The sequence below is a fragment of the Protopterus annectens genome, chromosome 2.part0, assembly GCF_019279795.1.
Source record: "Protopterus annectens isolate FY-2018-M chromosome 2.part0, PAN1.0, whole genome shotgun sequence".
Lineage (NCBI taxonomy): Eukaryota > Metazoa > Chordata > Ceratodontiformes > Protopteridae > Protopterus > Protopterus annectens.
Genome location: NC_056728.1, coordinates 779,531,739 through 779,548,960, shown reverse-complemented (window position 1 = coordinate 779,548,960; position 17,222 = coordinate 779,531,739). Strand labels below are relative to the sequence as shown.

Here is a 17,222-nt window from a genome sequence, read left to right as displayed (position 1 = left end):
AAAATATGGCCACATATACTAAACATGGTTGCAAATGTAGTTGAGATGCATCAGTGAACAATTGATACAATCTGTTTTTGGGGTATATAACAGCCATTAGCAGTTGTTGCTACAAGAAGTTAGTATTATGTGGTAGGTAGCTGGGAACATGAGTAGCCAAGCTTGCTAAGAGTAGGTTTGTTGATAGGGGGCTGAGAGAGGTAGTGGGTGGGTGGAGTGGATGATATTAGAGGGGTGGTTGCAAGAGCATATCTGGCAAGTTTTTAAGTGTGATTTTAGTAAGGATTTGAAGTGGGTGCAAGAAGTTACAGAGGTAATTGAAGATGCGAGGGAGTTCCAGAGTTTGGCTATACTGCAGGAGAGTAATGCTTCTCCAGCAGAGTTATTGGCTCTTGTGACCTGTAGGAGGTTTTTGTGGCTGGATCTTAGTGGTCTCATGGTTATGTAGAGTTGGAGTAGATTCTCGAGAGATGGGACTTTTAGTGGTTGGTTTATTAATTTGTGGGCGAGTGCGAGTTGGTACCATTGAAGGAGGTGGTGGAGCTCTAGCCAGCCCAGTTCTGCTAGTGAGAGACAATGGTGAGTACGGTAGGAAGCCCCTGTGGTGAATTTGGCGATTTTGTTGTAGCAGGTTTCGAGCTTATTTAGGTTGCATTGTCTAAGGCTAGTAAATATTGGAGAGGCGTAAAGTAGGGGGTAGAGATAAGATGAGAATTAGCTACTGAAATTTTAGCTGCTTTGGTAAGTAGTTGCTGATTTGTATATAATGCTCCTAGTTTTTTGTGCACCTAGTGCTCCTAGTTTGAAATGTGAATGTCAAAGTTCAGTTTATTGTCTGTGTCTACTTGTAGTAATTTGGTGTGTTCTGTAGGATGGATGGTGGTGGTGTCTTTTGCTGTGATGTTAAAGTGAGAGCTGTCTAGGGTAAGTTTGGTGGGTTGGAAGATTAGTAATTTTGTTTTGTTTGGGTTGAGTATTAGTTGGCATTGGATAACCAAGTTTCAGTAGAGGAAAATGCTTACTGTGTGACTTTTTGCAGTTCGGGTAGGGAGTGGGCTGTGCAGATGATGGTTGAGTCATCTGCGTATTGTACGAGTGTGCCATGTGTTGTGGCTGAGGCTAGATTATTGGTAAAAATAGAGAAGAGTAGGGGTCCCAGAATGGACCCTTGGGGAACCCCTATGGAGACTGGCAGTTGGGAGGGATAGGTCGTCCTGACAAACAACTGCTTGTTGGCGGTCAGATAGGTAACTCTGAAACCAGTAAACCAGTTGATGACTGGTTGAGAGAAGGATAGGTTATTGAGAAGAGAGATGAGTTGTTTGTGTGGGACCATGTCAAAAGCTTTAGAGAGGTCTAGGAAGGTGGCTGAGGAGAGATAACCTGCATTTCTATTTTGTAGGATAGTGTTAGAGAAAGAGAGTAAGGTGGTGGTGCTATGGTTAGGTGTGAAACCGTGTTGTGTGTTGGAGAGGAGGTTGTTAGCAAGGAGGTGAGCCACAAAACTATGGGCTAGGCTTGTAAATGCCCTCGGGCAGATAGCCTAGTATGAACCTATGAACCTATGAGACTTGAGAATGGATGCATCTCTCTAGCATTTTGGAGAGTGGCGAGAGAATAGCTATAGGGCGGTAATTGGTTAGATCTGTGAAGGGGCCTCCTTTGTGTAGGGGAATTATGTGTGAGACTTTCCATAGTGTGGGAACATAACTTTCTGACACATATCTGTTAATTATGTGTGAGACTTTCCGTAGTGTGGGAACATAACTTTCTGACAGAGATCTGTTAATTACGTGTGAGACTTTCCATAGTGTGGAGCATAACTTTCTGACAGAGATCTGTTAATTGTGTGAGACTTTCCACAGTGTGGGAACATAACTTTCTGACAGAGATCTGTTAATTATGTGTGAGAGTTTCCACAGTGTGGGAACATAACTTTCTGACAGAGATCTATTAATTATGTGTGAGACTTTCCACAGTGTGGGAACATAACTTTCTGACAGAGATCTGTTAATTATGTGAGACTTTCCATAGTGTGGGGACATAACTTTCTGACTGAGATCTGTTAATCTAGAGTGATACTGGGTAGGCTAGAGCATCAGCTGCAAGTTGTAGGTATTCACTCGGGAGGTTGTCTGCTGCTAATCTGGTGGTTTTAAGTTAGTTAATAGTTGTTTTATTTTGGAGGTAGGAACAGGAGAGAAATAGAAGCTAGAGAGGAGATTATTAGTTGTAGCTGATGGTGTGGGTTTATGGGGGGGTGGGGGTTGTGTTATCTAGCTAGTGATAGTACGGTTTGTGTGAAGTGATTGTTGAAAGAGGTAGCAATATTTTTGGAGGAGTGAGTCAAGTTAGGAGTGGGTGTACTTACTTTACCTGGGTTGGAGGATGGAGTTTGAGGACCAGAAATGTTTGGCATTATGTTGGGAGGAGGTAAGGGCAGACTGGTAGTATTGGATTTTGTCTTGTTTTATAAGCTTTTTGGTTCTGTTGCGTAGTTCTAGGAACTTTTGCCTAGTAGAGGGGTTTTTGGTTTTGCGCCAGTTGTCCCAGGCTTTTTATCCCTGTTTTTCATTTCAGACTTAGTGTTTTTTTGTAGCCATGGGAGTGGTTGGGCTCTAGTTCAGGAATGTCTTATGGGGGCATGGTAATTAAGGATGCTTAGGAATGTTTTATTAAAGGTAGTCCACTGTGTCATCTAGTTTGAGGTATTTTAGAGGTTGCCAGTTACAGTCCTTTAGGGATGAGCTGAATGAGAGAGGGTTGAAGTTAGTTTGTTTGCGTATTTGACGGTAGATGATGGGTTTCACTTTATAAAGGTGTTTTCTTAGTAGGAAGGTTGGGGTGTGATCACTGAGGCTGTCAGATAGGCAGCCTGCTATATGACTGGGGGCTCTTATTGTCTAGTATCCAGTCAAGGGTAGTGTGTTTGTTGGAGTTTTTATTTATCCTAGTAGGTGACTGGACTAGTTGAGTGAAGCCATGAAGGTTTACATGATGGGTTGGGTGGTTGCTAGAACAGGATTGCCAGTCAGTGTTGGAAGTCTCCTAGAATTAAAGTTTCTTGGGGTAGGTGGTGGGTAGTCCAGCTGAGGAGGTTTTCAAGTGGAGGGATGTTTTGGCCAGGTGGGAAGTAGCAACCTATTATGTTTAGGGTTTTATTTTGGTTTATTTTAAGGTTGGTATATATTATTTCTTCCTTACCTGTTTGGGGAGCTGCTAACTTTAAGATCTGGATGTCTAGATGCTGTTTAAATATTATAGCTATACCACCACCTTTTTTGTTTTAGTTGGTCTACTCTTAGTATATTGTAACCGGTAGGGAGGATTTGCTCATTAGTAATATGTGGTTTTAACCATGTTTCTTTAAGGATCACTACATCAGGGGGGTAGATGTCTGTGGTGGCATGGAATTCATGCACCTTGTTGCATATCCTTCTAATATTTAAGCTCATCAGAAGGAGGTTGGTTGGCTTTCTATTGGCTGTGATTTGGGAGAAGATGTGGTTTGTAGTCTGATTATGAGGGGAGGGGTTGGAGATTGAGGGGCCAGTACTGAGATGGATGTCTCCACTGAGTGCTAGGTTGGATATGGATGAGATTATTAGTTTTACCAATTTCTGTATATGCTTGCTTATAAGGGAAGTTTTTTTATTGTGTTCTGTGGGTAATAGGTATGGTGGTAGGGTTATGTTAAGTTGTGGGGGTGTTTTTAGTTTAGATATTGTGGTCTGTAGTCTATATAGAGGGTTTATCGGGAAGGTTGTTGACCTGATAGGAGAGTAGTAGAGTAGAGGTGGGATACGAGTGTGGTGGTGTGTGTGGTGGTACAGTGGTAATGGTTGAGTGCAGGAATGGTGGAGGTTTGGTAAGATGTGATTTATCCAGTGAGTGTACATGCAGTGAGTATAGGTATGGTGTGCTTGTACATATTAGCTGAGTAGGAGGGATAGTAGTGAGAAGCTGTAGGAGGAAGTATAGGTGTAGTGAATGTTACAGGTTGTTTGAAAGGTGGGAGTGGTTACTGTTTATAATAAAGGTGGAACCACTGGAGGCAGGTGGCAATTGGGGGCAGTTAAAGGAGGCGTATCAGGCAATAGATGAAGGAAGACTATATCAGTAGGTTTAGGAGCCAATTTAAAGGGAAAAAGATAGTAAAGTACATAATAGCCAGTTTGACAATATTTTTGGAAATTACTTCTTTTGAATAACTTAAACAGTCACACTTGTATTTAACAGCCAGCAGTGCTTTCAGTCATTTTTGAAACTTGAGAAACTTATCAGTTTTAGTAGTTTTGTGGTAAAACATTCCAAGTGTTACAGGCCATTTTCATTTAGACAATATTTTTATTATTAAAAAAAAAAGTTTTGTAATTCTGGCTGCCAATTTGGGTAGTTAATTTTAAATTTAGTAAGTATTTATTCACTATTCTGATAATCAAAGAAATAAAAATTTTAGTTTCCCATTTGGATTCCGAATTTTGCCTCATTCAGTATACGTTTGATTTTTTTTTTTTTTTTTTTTTTTTCATTTCCTGGAGATTAAGGCCTGCAACTGAGCAGAGTTTTAGGTTCATAAGTTCATAGGCAAGTACTAGGCTTCCCTTTTTGTGCTTGAATTAGCCTATCCCATTTGGTTCGACACTGGCCTTACCCATCCCATGGTTGATAATTATATATTACCCCAGTGAGAATAACCAGGATCATCATACCACAGATAATTTGATGATACCCATGCATGGGATAAAGCATTTAGCAACTGCCTGTATTTATTAGTAGTCATTTTTGTTTAAAGTTATTTTCCTTTTATTATAAAGCTTGTTGATGTTATGGTTCCACCATGTGGGTTTGTTTCTCTGGTTTGCTCTGCTCTTCTTCCTACAGGATACAGCTGCAACTATGCACTGTATTTTCACGGGGCTTGTGACACAGAAAGAATGCTGACCTTTCTGTTGGGATGAATCATATAGCAGTATGCCATACTTTTTGGCTTCTTCCTTTCAATACAACAGTAGTCATCCAGATAGTTTTTCAAGCCAACACTGGTCTTCCTACACAAAGTTAATGATGCCTATACTCATGCTTCATCAGATGTCTCTTTGTAGCTTTTGTTTTATTTGACTATTTTCTCCACTGCAAATAGATTCCGTAGTCATTCTGTACAAAACCTACATCTGAAAGTATTAAACAGTTTGCTTATTCCTTTTATCTAGCTTAAAGTGAAAGATCAGATATCAGAAGACTTTCTTAGTGGGTGTACACTTGGAATATCCTTTCCTGCTATCCCTGGATTATGTATATTTTTGTCTAAAGCTCCCACACTGAGTCGCATGCTGTGATGCCACCAACAGGGCTATGAGAAAAACAGCCACAGTTTGTTTTGCTTCTTGCACACAGTTTAAATCTTAGTTGTGATACTCATTGTGCTAATGTTCCTATTAGGTTCAATGACAAGAAACCACATGTCATCAACGCTTATTTTTTTTGACCACTAGGTTGTAAGCTAGGAGCTACACTAGCATTGTTTTTTCTATGTTTGGGTAGAGCAGTGTGAAGCATTGCTTTAAATGTCAATATTTCAACCAGCTCACCCTCTTGAAAATGCAAGTTTGAGTAAATCTAAGCCTACCTCAGCTCTTGCACGGTGGTGGCAGTAGAAAATTTCCAGGGCAGAGATCAACAAATGCATCCCGTAGGCCATCCCAGGCTGTTGATAGAGCACAGTGAGAAGGTGAAGGATGTGGAGGTCAGTCATCTCGGGGTAAGCCCTAATGGATCTTTGTGCAGTGTTAACTCTCTTTCAAATAATGAGGGCCTGAACTTGCCATTATCCTTCACCTCAGTGAACAAAGCGGCCTGACAGAGTTGACTTTCTTGCAGCCACATAAGCTGATGCATCATGAGGTATGAGCACCATGTATTTCTCATGTCAAGTAGTTAGAGTTTATTACTGAGTGTCCTATAGCTGGGGAAATATCCTATAGTTCCCCGCCAGGTATTAGGTAGAAGTATTGAGGACTAAGGAGACTCCTCCCCTAGCATTTTCTAGTCCAGAAAAGCCTAGTGGCATAGGATCCACTGACTCCACTAGAACCTGGTGCACTTTGTAGTTGCAGTTCAAACCTTCAACGTCCGAGATGACTGGTCATTGCAGTAGCATAATGACAGAGGACACAAACAGATGCCAGTCCTGGGCATTGTGTAGGCTTCTCCGTCCCATGCTGCCACTCTGTGAGCATCAGTGCACCTTTGTCTGGCCACTGGCTTTGACCTTTTGCATGATCAGTCTGTTGTACACTGGCTGAATATTAACCTATTTGTTCTGGAAGTGCAGTTAGGAGAAGAGGTTCTTCTTCATCTTTCATGTCCTGAGGAGGGGATTCAGAAGACCAGGAAACCTTTATCTGATAGACCAATAAGACCATCTATAGCACAGCACAACTATCCACCATTTGTTTTTCTTTCAATTTCCTCCCTTTTTTCTAACTGCTCTGCTCTTTACATCTCTTCTCCCTCCTCCTTTTCATTTCTGTTACCCCTTCTCCTTATCATGCACCACTGAAAAAGACTGACTTTTTATTTTTGGTGTCAAGGAATTTGCACATTTATAACTTTGCCTTGTGTCAAATTCTGTACTGCTGATTGTAAGTTTTTGTATATGCTATTTCTCATTTAAACCTTTTGGTCATTGTGGGCTGCTAAAAGACCCTTGCCATCTTTTGCAGTAGTGTTCCATGCAGTTTGCTTCAACTTTATACTGATACTTTGACTAAAGCAGCAGCATGCTTGGGTACATGCCTGATAATTAGAAAACATCCTGAGCCATGTTATTCTAATGACCTTAACTAGACCATGGTAAATGGTAATGTTAGAGTAGGTCCTCTTTCCACAGACCTTTTAAGATTTGAAGATCTCTAAAAGAGGAAGTTGGTCTCTGGACAGTGGAGAGGCTTTTATGACCCTTTCCATTCTCCAGCATTTTTTTTTCAAGCCAGGTCAGCCCTCCATGTAAGGAGGACAGATCCTCCAAGCAGACTGTATTTGATCTGTGTGTGTCAAGACATCATTACCTTTTTTGCATGTGCCAAATATGTTTGCCAGGAGGATGAGCTCACTGATCTAGCAGTCACAGGCTGATTCTTTCACTCATCTTAGAGAAAGGGACTCCGTGTTTGGCATGGCTTGGAGAAGTGTTGTGAAGGGCCAGTGGCTTTCAACAACAGAAGCCCTCCTCAGTGGGTATGTAATTGTAGTCATCCTCCATCATCCTATTTCACTTCAGGTATTTTCTCTGGATTTCCTGTATTTGAATTTCCACATGACCTCTGCTTAGAACTCATGAAAGCACAGCATTGCACCAGGACAGAGTGCCTTGATTTTGACCATTATGTTTATTATGGAAAAGTTCCCAGGTTGAGTGCCTGAAGCACTTGAAAGTGTTTGTGTTGACCTTAAGATTATGTACCAAAGCCATTCTTTTAATTGAGAGAGGTGTGCATTGCGAAACACTGTCCTAATTACAGCAGCTTAGTCCAGCCATGTGAAGATACAGGAATGACAAGTTTCTGACCTGTCTAGTCACAAGGAGAACAGAGATGGTTGAAACGGCCCAGGAAATGAATCAGTGGGAAGGGCATTTATACAGCCTTAGAACTGTCAAATGGCATAGAAGCAGAGGAAAACCTTGGTCTCACCCTCCTTGTGGTCAGTACAAATAACTTTCTACTCCGTCTGCAAGACACATTCTTTCCACTTATCCAAAGGCTTCATAAACCCACCAAAACTGAATGTCTGTCCACTGAACTCAAACATCTCTTAACTCTTAAGGGATGAAGCATGGCAAAAATGGAAACAGACCACCACAACTGGCAAACACATCTCTTTTGTAATCTTGCACAACGTAGCCAAGAAGTCCACCAGAAAGCACAAATGGAATCTCTAAACAAAGAAAATAAATTACCATCTTAAATTCCCTCAAACACTTTTGGAAAGAGTTTAACCTACTTATACGAAGAAAACCTCCTCATGATACCCTGTCTGCAAGCACCATTCACTGCGGCACAACAAAACCTTCCCCAGAAGATTTCCTTAGAGAATTTAGCAGTCTTCCATAAAACTGCACACATCCCACAGATCATGCATAGCCACCCCATGGCGATTAATCCCCTATTCCACTTGAAATGAATGTCCCGAAGGAGTATCTGTTCTACTTGAAAATGTTTCCACTGACACCCCTCCTGAATCTGACAGCATAAACTCCTGGTTCATATATCACTGCAGAGAACATCTGACTTCTCCTCACCCACATATATAATCTATGTCTGTCTCAAAACATCAAGCCACAGATTTGAGAAACTGCTCTAATCCCTTCCCAAAGCAATCAACCCAAATGATGCACCCAACTCTGTATATCCAGCAGTGCCACGTGCTGTCCTCCAAACAACATGGATTTTGGCCTGGACTAAGTACTATCCCAGCACTTTGATACCTAACTGATGACAGCCCTGCTAGACTTTGATAGTGGCCTCCTTACAAGTTCCCTATTTATAGACCTGACAAAGATGTTTGATTTTATTGACCACTGTCTTCTCCAAAACAAACTAATTGAAATTGGTATAATTCCAGACGCTGCTCCCTAGTACAAAATGTCCTCACTGACAGACACATCAGAGTTAAAGTGGGATCCTTCCAGTCAAAATCTGCACCTATTACCAAAGGTGTACCACAAGGAGCTCCCTTCCTCTTCTCCATATTCATTAACATCTCCGGAAACTACTCCAGCTCCACACATTTATTCTCCTTGCAACTAGATTTAATGAAAAAAAAAAACTTTCTCATACAACCCAAGGCACTAATTACAAACCACATCAACTCTCATTACCCCTTAGAACCAAACTCCAGAGCAGTGCACACCTTCTCCTCGCAAGCACCTACTCTTTTGGCAGGCTGTCCTATTGACATTAAGGAATTCGACAGTTATTCCAAATTCAGAATGCAACTCAAAAACAACTTCATCCAAGCCAAATGCTCCAGCTTCAACACAGGACATATCACCTAACATATCTCCTTTCAAATTTTTTTCTCCTCTCTTAAGATTTACTGAAGATTGAACCACTTTAGAAACTAATGGATTGCATTCTGATTGTATATTGCAAGATGTTTGTTCGCTACAATATGTGTGTGTGTGTGTGTGTGTGTGTGCGTGTGTGTGTGTGTGTATATATATATATATATATATATATATATATATATATATATATATACATATATATATATATATACACAGTTTTTTTCTATGTAATTAGTCTGAACTACTCCAATATTGCTTACATTTCTGTATTTTTTGTTTGTGAAATGTTTTGTAGTTCACCTGGGTTGAATTTTAAATTAGTCAATATTGACCAGTGCACCGCCTCAGTAAACACCCTCATATAGTAAAGACTTAAGTTGTGTACCCATCTTCTGCTTTTCTATATGATGGGGTGAGGCGTACTGGGAGAAGCGCAGTCTCTCCCAATATCCCTGGGAGGGGGAGAGGTGCAGTCATGGCAACCACTTTGGGAACTGTATCCCAGAGTGCTGGCACCACCCATCTTCTTGTTGAATGGCAGGAGCATGCTCAGGATTTAAATTCCTTGGCCAGAGCTTGGTGAATGGACTTGAGACCCAGGACTTTTTTCTCTCATACCCTGCTGCGCCACACCCACCCAGTCCATCACAGCTTGATGGCGCCAGTTATGAAAAATCCACTCATCATGCATCTAGAAGGTGGATCCCCTTGCACTGCTCTCTGTCTGCCTACAATTAGCTACCTCCTGCTGTTTACTCTTCCCCATCCATGTTGGCAGAGTGAGCACATACCCCCCTCTGCTTTCTGGGAAAATTCAAAAAAGTCTGAAGTGTTGAAGCCTTTATTTCTGAGGTAGTTAAAGGTAATGAAACCACCCTTCCACAGCTCCTAACAAGATGACAGTTAATGTTGGATAGAGCTTAAGGTTCATGAATGTCTTCATGAACAGGCCTTTGGCTATCATTCCTTCAGCCCAAAAATATCTGAATGAGACACTCTTGGAATGGAGGAATAACAGTCCTGACTATCCCTGGCAAACTGAGTTCAGTCAGTGGCACAGGCACCTATCTGAGCTGGTGTGGGTGAGAAGCGAAATTAAGTTTAGCCTACTAACCTTCTCCATGGTTGGAAGATGATGTCCAAGCACCCTGTTCATGGTTGGATCCCTGGTGGAGACCAAAGATCACATGTAGGTGCAGTTTGCAAGGAGTCAGGGCCTTGCAATAACATCATAAGAAGAGACTTTGGGTATACTTTTCAAAGGTCCATTGTATGCCAATCCCATGGATGTAAAAGAGTGCACAGGGGGATAAGGCTCAATTGAAAAGCTCTCCCTTCCTTCCTGTCATGAATGTGATGGCTGTTATTCCTGGTTTACTTTACTCCTTCCCCAGGGAATGAGTGGATCTGAAGAGCTCTCATCTATGGGAGTAAATAAGTCTATTGAGAGCTGGGAGGGCAGGACTTTGTAGTCAATGTGTGAGGGCAGAAAGAGGGGCCCAGTCCAAAAAAAAAAAAAAAAGAAATAACAGTGTGAGAGCCTTGAGTAAATCTTCCTTTGAATCCTATTATCACGTATGCAGCTTTCCAGCCTGAAGGCACCCAGGATCTGGTCAATCTGCTTCAAAAAAGGTGGATGCTCTCTTCAAGCCCATGACTGAAAGGTGTGAGATTCTGATATCCTAGAATGGACTCCTGCATTATCCTCTCGGTCCAGAGACCATAGATTTTTAGGACCTTGCTTCCTCTTAACAAGTGTGGACATTGGACAAGGTGGGCAAGAAGGCATTCTTCTTCACCAGGCTGGGTCTTCTATCCGTCAGCTGTGTCATATCTGTATACGGTACAGTTCTGCCTGCTGGATTTGACACTGGAAAAGCTTTCAGATTTTCATAAATCTGGATTCAAGAAGGAGATGGTTAAAAGCATGTACAGCTTCTGTGGTGGGCTGCCAGAATTTTACTGAGCTGATGCCATGTTGGGGGGGGGGGGATTCCACAGCCAGAGGGAGGTCCTATTTGGTCTTTCTTCACAGTATCTGATGGATGACTTCAGCAAAGAACCATACCCTATCTGCTTTCTTGAGCCCGTTCCTGACTCCCTCCTTGGACACCCCTTCTTATAGGCCTGGCATCTTCTAAGAAGTCCACTGTTACCCCAGAGAGGATCACAAGTATCAGATGATCTTTCTGTGGGTCATTGTTGTAGTCTTTATAATAAGGATTTCTGTCTCTGGCTTAATCTGATGTCAGGCCTGACTTTCAGAGCCGAGTACCTTCCCATATATGATCAGACTGATGTCACCTAAAGTACTTGGTATGTGGATGGTGTGTGCCAGCCCCATCTGTATTTCATTCCTGCCATGCTTCATGGTTGAATTGAGAGAATGCTTTGAAATCTGTTATTGGTCCAATCTTGTGTGATAAGTACCCATTTGGAGAATGTTTTATTATAATTCATATTTCCTGTATGATACTGTGAATCCAAAAAGAGAACCTCCATGAAAACAAAAGTAAACCAATAAAAACTCAAAACAGTTCATGGTGTTTGAGCAGCAAATAGCACATAAATTGTCAACAGTACATGGTGGCTTTTCTTTCACCGGAAAAGATTTTCTCTCTCTCGCTTCCTTCTTCCTGAGTCTTCTGTCTCATCCATCTGTAACTGCCAGGGAGCTTCTGAGGCTACTGGGGTTTATGGCATCCACAATTCTTATGGTACTCGTGGCAAAACTTCATGTGAGGAAGTTTCAGTGGTACCTAACATCAGTTCGGATGCAGCATGCTCATCCTCTGGAGTTTGTACTTTCCTCTTCTCCCCATGCCTGAAGTCAGAGCTTCTTTGGTAGCAATTTTCTCTGAGTCCGGGTCTTCTTCAAGCTCAACCAACTCAAGAGTTGTCACAGGCACCTCAGAGACAGGTTGGGGGACAACTTTTGCATCAAAAAAGGTGCAGGGTCTCTGATCTCTTTCTTAAAGGAACATATCAATATCAAAGAAATGAGGGCCCTCATACTAGTGGTACAGGCTTTCCATCCCCTGTTTCATCCAGGACCTTTGAAAGTGTTTACGGACAACAAAACAGTCCTCTGGTATGTAAACAAGTGGGGGGGGGGTCATATTTTCTTTGCATACTGGCTCTGGTGCATGGGACTTGATAGTTCAGTACAAACTGACTTTTCAAGCATTTTACATTTCATCCACTCAAAATTTTATGGCAAACACTCTCAGCAGGTCCATGACTCAGTCCCACAAATGGATGCTTCACAGGGAATTGTTTCTGAACTTGGTCCACTGGTGGGGTACTCCTGTAGTAGATCTTTTTGCCTCCCCTCTGAACAGGCAACTTCCTCTTTTTTTGTGCCAAAGTCCAAGGTCCACTGGTTTGGAAGGTGGATGCCTTATCTTTCTCATGGAAGGGGATGTTTCTTTATGCATCTCCCCCTTTCCTCTCATTCAAAAAGTCCTGCTCAGAATTCAGCAGGACAAACCAAATATCTTGCTGATGACTCCATTTTGGCCAAGACGGCATTTGGTTCTCTGTTCTGCATTTATCCAAGGGCAGTCATCACACGTTACCTCACAGGATGGACCTTCTCACACAAGAGAAGAGATCTCTGCTTTATCCACACCTGGCAACTTTACGTCTGATGCTGTGGTTGATAAATTGATTCCTTTCAGACAACTTTTTTTCTGAGGACATGCTTAGGGTACTGCAGGAGGCCAGAAAACCCAGTGCTAGAAGATCTTACGTATGTAAACGGAAGAGTTTTCTATTTCATGTCTTTCACATAACCTGGATCCACTGTTGGAGGATATCCCAGTTCTTTCTTACTTGTGTTAGTTAAGAGTGGTTTGGCTTAGGGATTTTGGATGTAGGCCTTTAATGAGAATAACAGTAATCATACAGAATATTATATCCATAAAGTAGCAGAAAGTATTCGAAGAACTAAGCCAGCACGGGAATGGAGGAAAAGGAGATTCTGCGGATAGGGATGTCTGCAATTAGGGATATGTACAGTAGGCAAGAAGGTGCTGGAATTTATTGGAGAAAACTGGCAAAGGACCAAGGTATTGGGAGCAAATGACTAGAGATGAAAAGGTAATAGAATAGGAGGCGGCCAAGAATTTCTTTGGAATTCTGGTTAGAGATTGCTTTCTCTATCAAGGATTGATATCAGTATATGCAAAGAGAAAGAAATAGGGGGTCTTGAATGGAAGACCAGCACTGGTAGAGTTTTAAGTAGAATCTAGAACAGAAGCTGCCATTAAAAAGGAATAATTAGTAGAACATATAATATATAGCATGATAACTATAAGAATCACTCAGAGGAGGTTAAAAAGGATTGGCAAGAGAGATTGGCTAAGCAATTGAAAATTAAACAATGGGAGGATATATGTATGTCTGTCAAATATGCAACAAAATGTAGAAGATTTAAGATTTATGCTTGGAAATACTTACATAGATATTTTTATACCCCAAGCAGACTCCAAAGAAATTTTCCTCAGGTAGACAGCAAATGTTGGAGTTGGAGGTGTGACAGGTAAGAAAGAGGCACTTGGGAGCATATTGTCAGGGAGTGTGGTGGGTTGGCAGACTTTAAGGATTCCCTGTGGGATGCACTGTCAGAGATGTTAGGTGGGGGGATTGGTGCGACAACGGAGATTTTTCTGAGCTGTAGTACTGAATCAGAACTGTCTAGAGATGGTAAGACCTTGCTTTGTCTATTTATGATGGCTGCCAAAAAAGCAGTTACTAGAAAATGGAAATCAGAATCTAAAGCAGCTATATTAGAAGTAATGAATATAGTAACAGAGATAAAACTTCTGGAACTGAGATCTTTAGAAAAGGGTAGGAGTAAACTACATAGGAAAAAAATGGGAATTGTGGGAACAATACATACATGGGAGGAATGATGTTTAAAAGAATGCAGGACATAAATGAGGTATGTAATGTTTGACAGAAAATGATTGGGTAGATTATAAGTGATGTATAATGTTTGCAACTGGGAGTGTGTCACTATGGCTTGTCCTACAGAATCTAATAGATGTGCTGCATATATCACATAAAACTGATCAAGACCAGTGCATTTATTGACTGGATCTTGAGCTTGACATTGCCAGGATTTTAGTCATGAAATTCTGAAGATAAGGTAGGTTGTCCTTTAGATATCCCAGACCAAAGAGACCCTTGTGGACCTTTTAAGATAATCCTCTATGTATGCAGACAAAAAAGAAATGCAAGAAGCAGCATATCCAAGAAGAGAAGATTGTAGAGACCACTGACCTAAATAGTTCATCACAGGCTCCAAGTTCCAAGGGTATCAGTTCTACAGAGGCACTCAATTAGCCCCCAGCCTGGAGTCTTGTTACTTCTGAGGCCTCTGGCTTTGCCCCATTGCAATTTGCAATGCCTTTGGCCTCTAGCACATCCTACCAAAGCGAAGGTAAGGCCCAAAAGTCCATATTGAATGCTGGTCCCCAAGAATCTGCCTCAGAGCTGCAGTTAATCATTAAAGAAGGGGCAACATATTTCCTATGATAGCCATTCAAGAAGACATCTGTGCCTGTGCATCCAAACTCCAGGACTGCTTGAATGATTTGGGAAGAAGGTGTACACCTGTGTGTTGACTTTCAAGGGATTAATTTACTAAACCCACATTCTGAAGTACTAGGACCTTGTCTTTAAGCAAATCCAGGATGATTTTGTGGAGTGCAGGATGAATTACTTCACGCACCTATTCATAACCAAGTCCAGAAGTGTATGTGTTGCAGTATTCTTTGCATTCGTGTTGTGTTCTGCCCAAACAACCCAACATCCAGCCTGTATACAAGAGGTTAGAGCCACTGCCTTATGTGGGACGTCGCACTTAGACCCAGACAATGTCAGCTATAAAAGGGACGTCCGCACGTACCATCTTCAGAACTTTTTCGCTGCCATTTGGAAAGGTTGAGTCGTACGTTTGGTCTGCCATTGGATCCCGTTGGTTCGTCTTGCATCATCTTACAGCTTCAGATATGAACCCCATAGGTAATTTAATATATTGCTGCTGCCTTTTGTTCTGTTAATGGCATCCAGGAAGGGCAAGTGTAGGTGTGGAAGGCAAATTCCACATAAAGATAGTCACGAGCTATGCTTGTTTTGCTTAGGGTTTACTCACAACCACCGGTCCTTTTCTGTTCGTCAGGCCTTCGTCCCCAGAACATTATACAGTCGTTTGTCAGCTTTGAATTTATACTTGGCAAACCAAAGACTTAAACATCTGGCTAGGGATGCTTTGGAGGGTTCTGTGAGTACTTCCGAGCCATCTGTAAAGAGAAAGGTTAGCAAGGCTAGACCTGAATCCTCTTTAGCTGTGCTTTCTTCCTCCGACGTACCCCTTGAGGTTGATGAAAACCCAGCAGTATGATCAGAGCTAGGGCCTGCTCCGTCGACGAGTACTGGGATGGAAGCCATCAGAAGTGTGGATCATAGCACGTCAGAGGCTATGCAGATGTCCTGTTCGGACGACTTGGGGGAATCACGGCTAGTGATTACAGAGGACTCAGGAACTGCTCCAGCTTTCTTATCCAAAGAATTATTGGAGGATAGGCCTACATCTATTTTCTTTCCTCAAGAGGAAAAACCTGTGAAGAGGAAGCAAAAGATTAGGCATGTTCCTGCTCCTTCTGCTCCTATGTTGGATTGGGAATTATTTTTGCAGGGTCTTAAGGCCCTGATGGTTTTGAGGCCTGCGGCTTTACCTTCACCCATAGTGGGCCCGGCCTTTGTTTCTTCTCCAGTGCAGCCATCCAGGATCCAAGGTCTTGCTTAAGAACAACCCACAGATCAAATTCATAACACAGATTCTGAGGAGTCATCTGATGACTCTTTAGCATACCCCACTCAAATTCCCTCTCCCCTGGAGTATGCTTCCCCAGAGGAGGAGTCTAATGGGGGGCATTCTCCTAGGATCATAGGGGGTTACTAGGCTATTGGCCCTGAGGCCCTTTCTCCCATAGAAGAGCTTCCTTTGAGGAAACTATTAGTGAAATGAGGGAGTTTTTGCAGTGGGATTCTTTTCACATCTCTGAAGAACAGAAGAGATGATATGATCATCTACAGATGGAGGCCCCTGCACCTTCAGCAGTCCCTCCAGTTCTGCCAACCTTTTTAGATGTTTTCAAGGCTGCATCTAAAACCCTGGACTCCAAGCCCCTGCTCCAAAGAGACCTGATTGTTTCTGTGAGGTCCTTGAGGATTGCAATTTTTTTTAAATGCCCCTCAGCTGTCCCTGCTGTGGTTTCCATTACCTCAGATAAGTGCTCACGGTTTTCACCTTCTACTAAGTTACTCCTCCTGATAAGAAAGTAAAATTTTGGAAAGGTTGGGCAAGAACGTATATACATCTTCTACCTTGGCAATCAGGGCAATTAATTATCAAACACACATGTCCAGGTATGCTTTGCCTTGCTTACTCAGGCCTCGCTGGCTCGCTCCTCATTTCCAGATTCAGAAGCTAAATCTCAGCCCCTTGCTCTCCTATCATCCTCAGGTAGCTAGACCCTCCATCAAGTAGAGTTATGATGCAGTGGAGGCCTCTGCTAGAGCAACAGCTTCTGCTTCTGTTCTGAGAAGACATACCTGGCTGCGCTTCCAGGCACTTCCTGATGACATCAAGGGAAAACTGCCCTCTTGACAATTCTACACTGTTTGAAAAATGCAGATGCAGACTTGTTCATGTCACTGCAGGAAACTGGTAGGGAACTCCAGTTTTTGAAACACCTTCTGGTTTCATAGACATTTTCCTGCTAAGACTAGGAAACCTGCTCGTTCCTCCACTTCTGTTCCTTCTGGAACTAGATCCCGTAAGCCTTCCAGGAGGCACTCACAGGCCAAGACTGTCGCTCCTGCAGCTGCTGCTGTGACCCCCTCCTCAGCAGCCCTTTAAGCCAAGACAAAGTCCTCTGTGACGCCTTGCACCGTCTTCCAAGTCTTACTCCTCTGTACCTTTGCCTTCCCCTCTCCTTACCAGCTTGGAAGGAGATCACCCAGTACTTCTGGGTGATTTCAAATATCCAAATTGAATATTTATGACCTGGAAGACCCAACCAGCCTTCCAGGGAATTCCTCAACCTCCCTCCAGTCAACTGCATTTGTTTCCCTTGATACT

General features: G+C 42.3%; 1 protein-coding gene across 1 annotated transcript in view; it reads left to right on the top strand.

Annotated features, from left to right (window-relative positions):
* The window catches only part of DENND4C (DENN domain containing 4C), a 2,492,302-nt gene that overhangs the window by 2,280,404 nt on the left and 194,676 nt on the right, over positions 1-17,222 (top strand). The gene's annotated exons all lie outside the window — the stretch shown is intronic.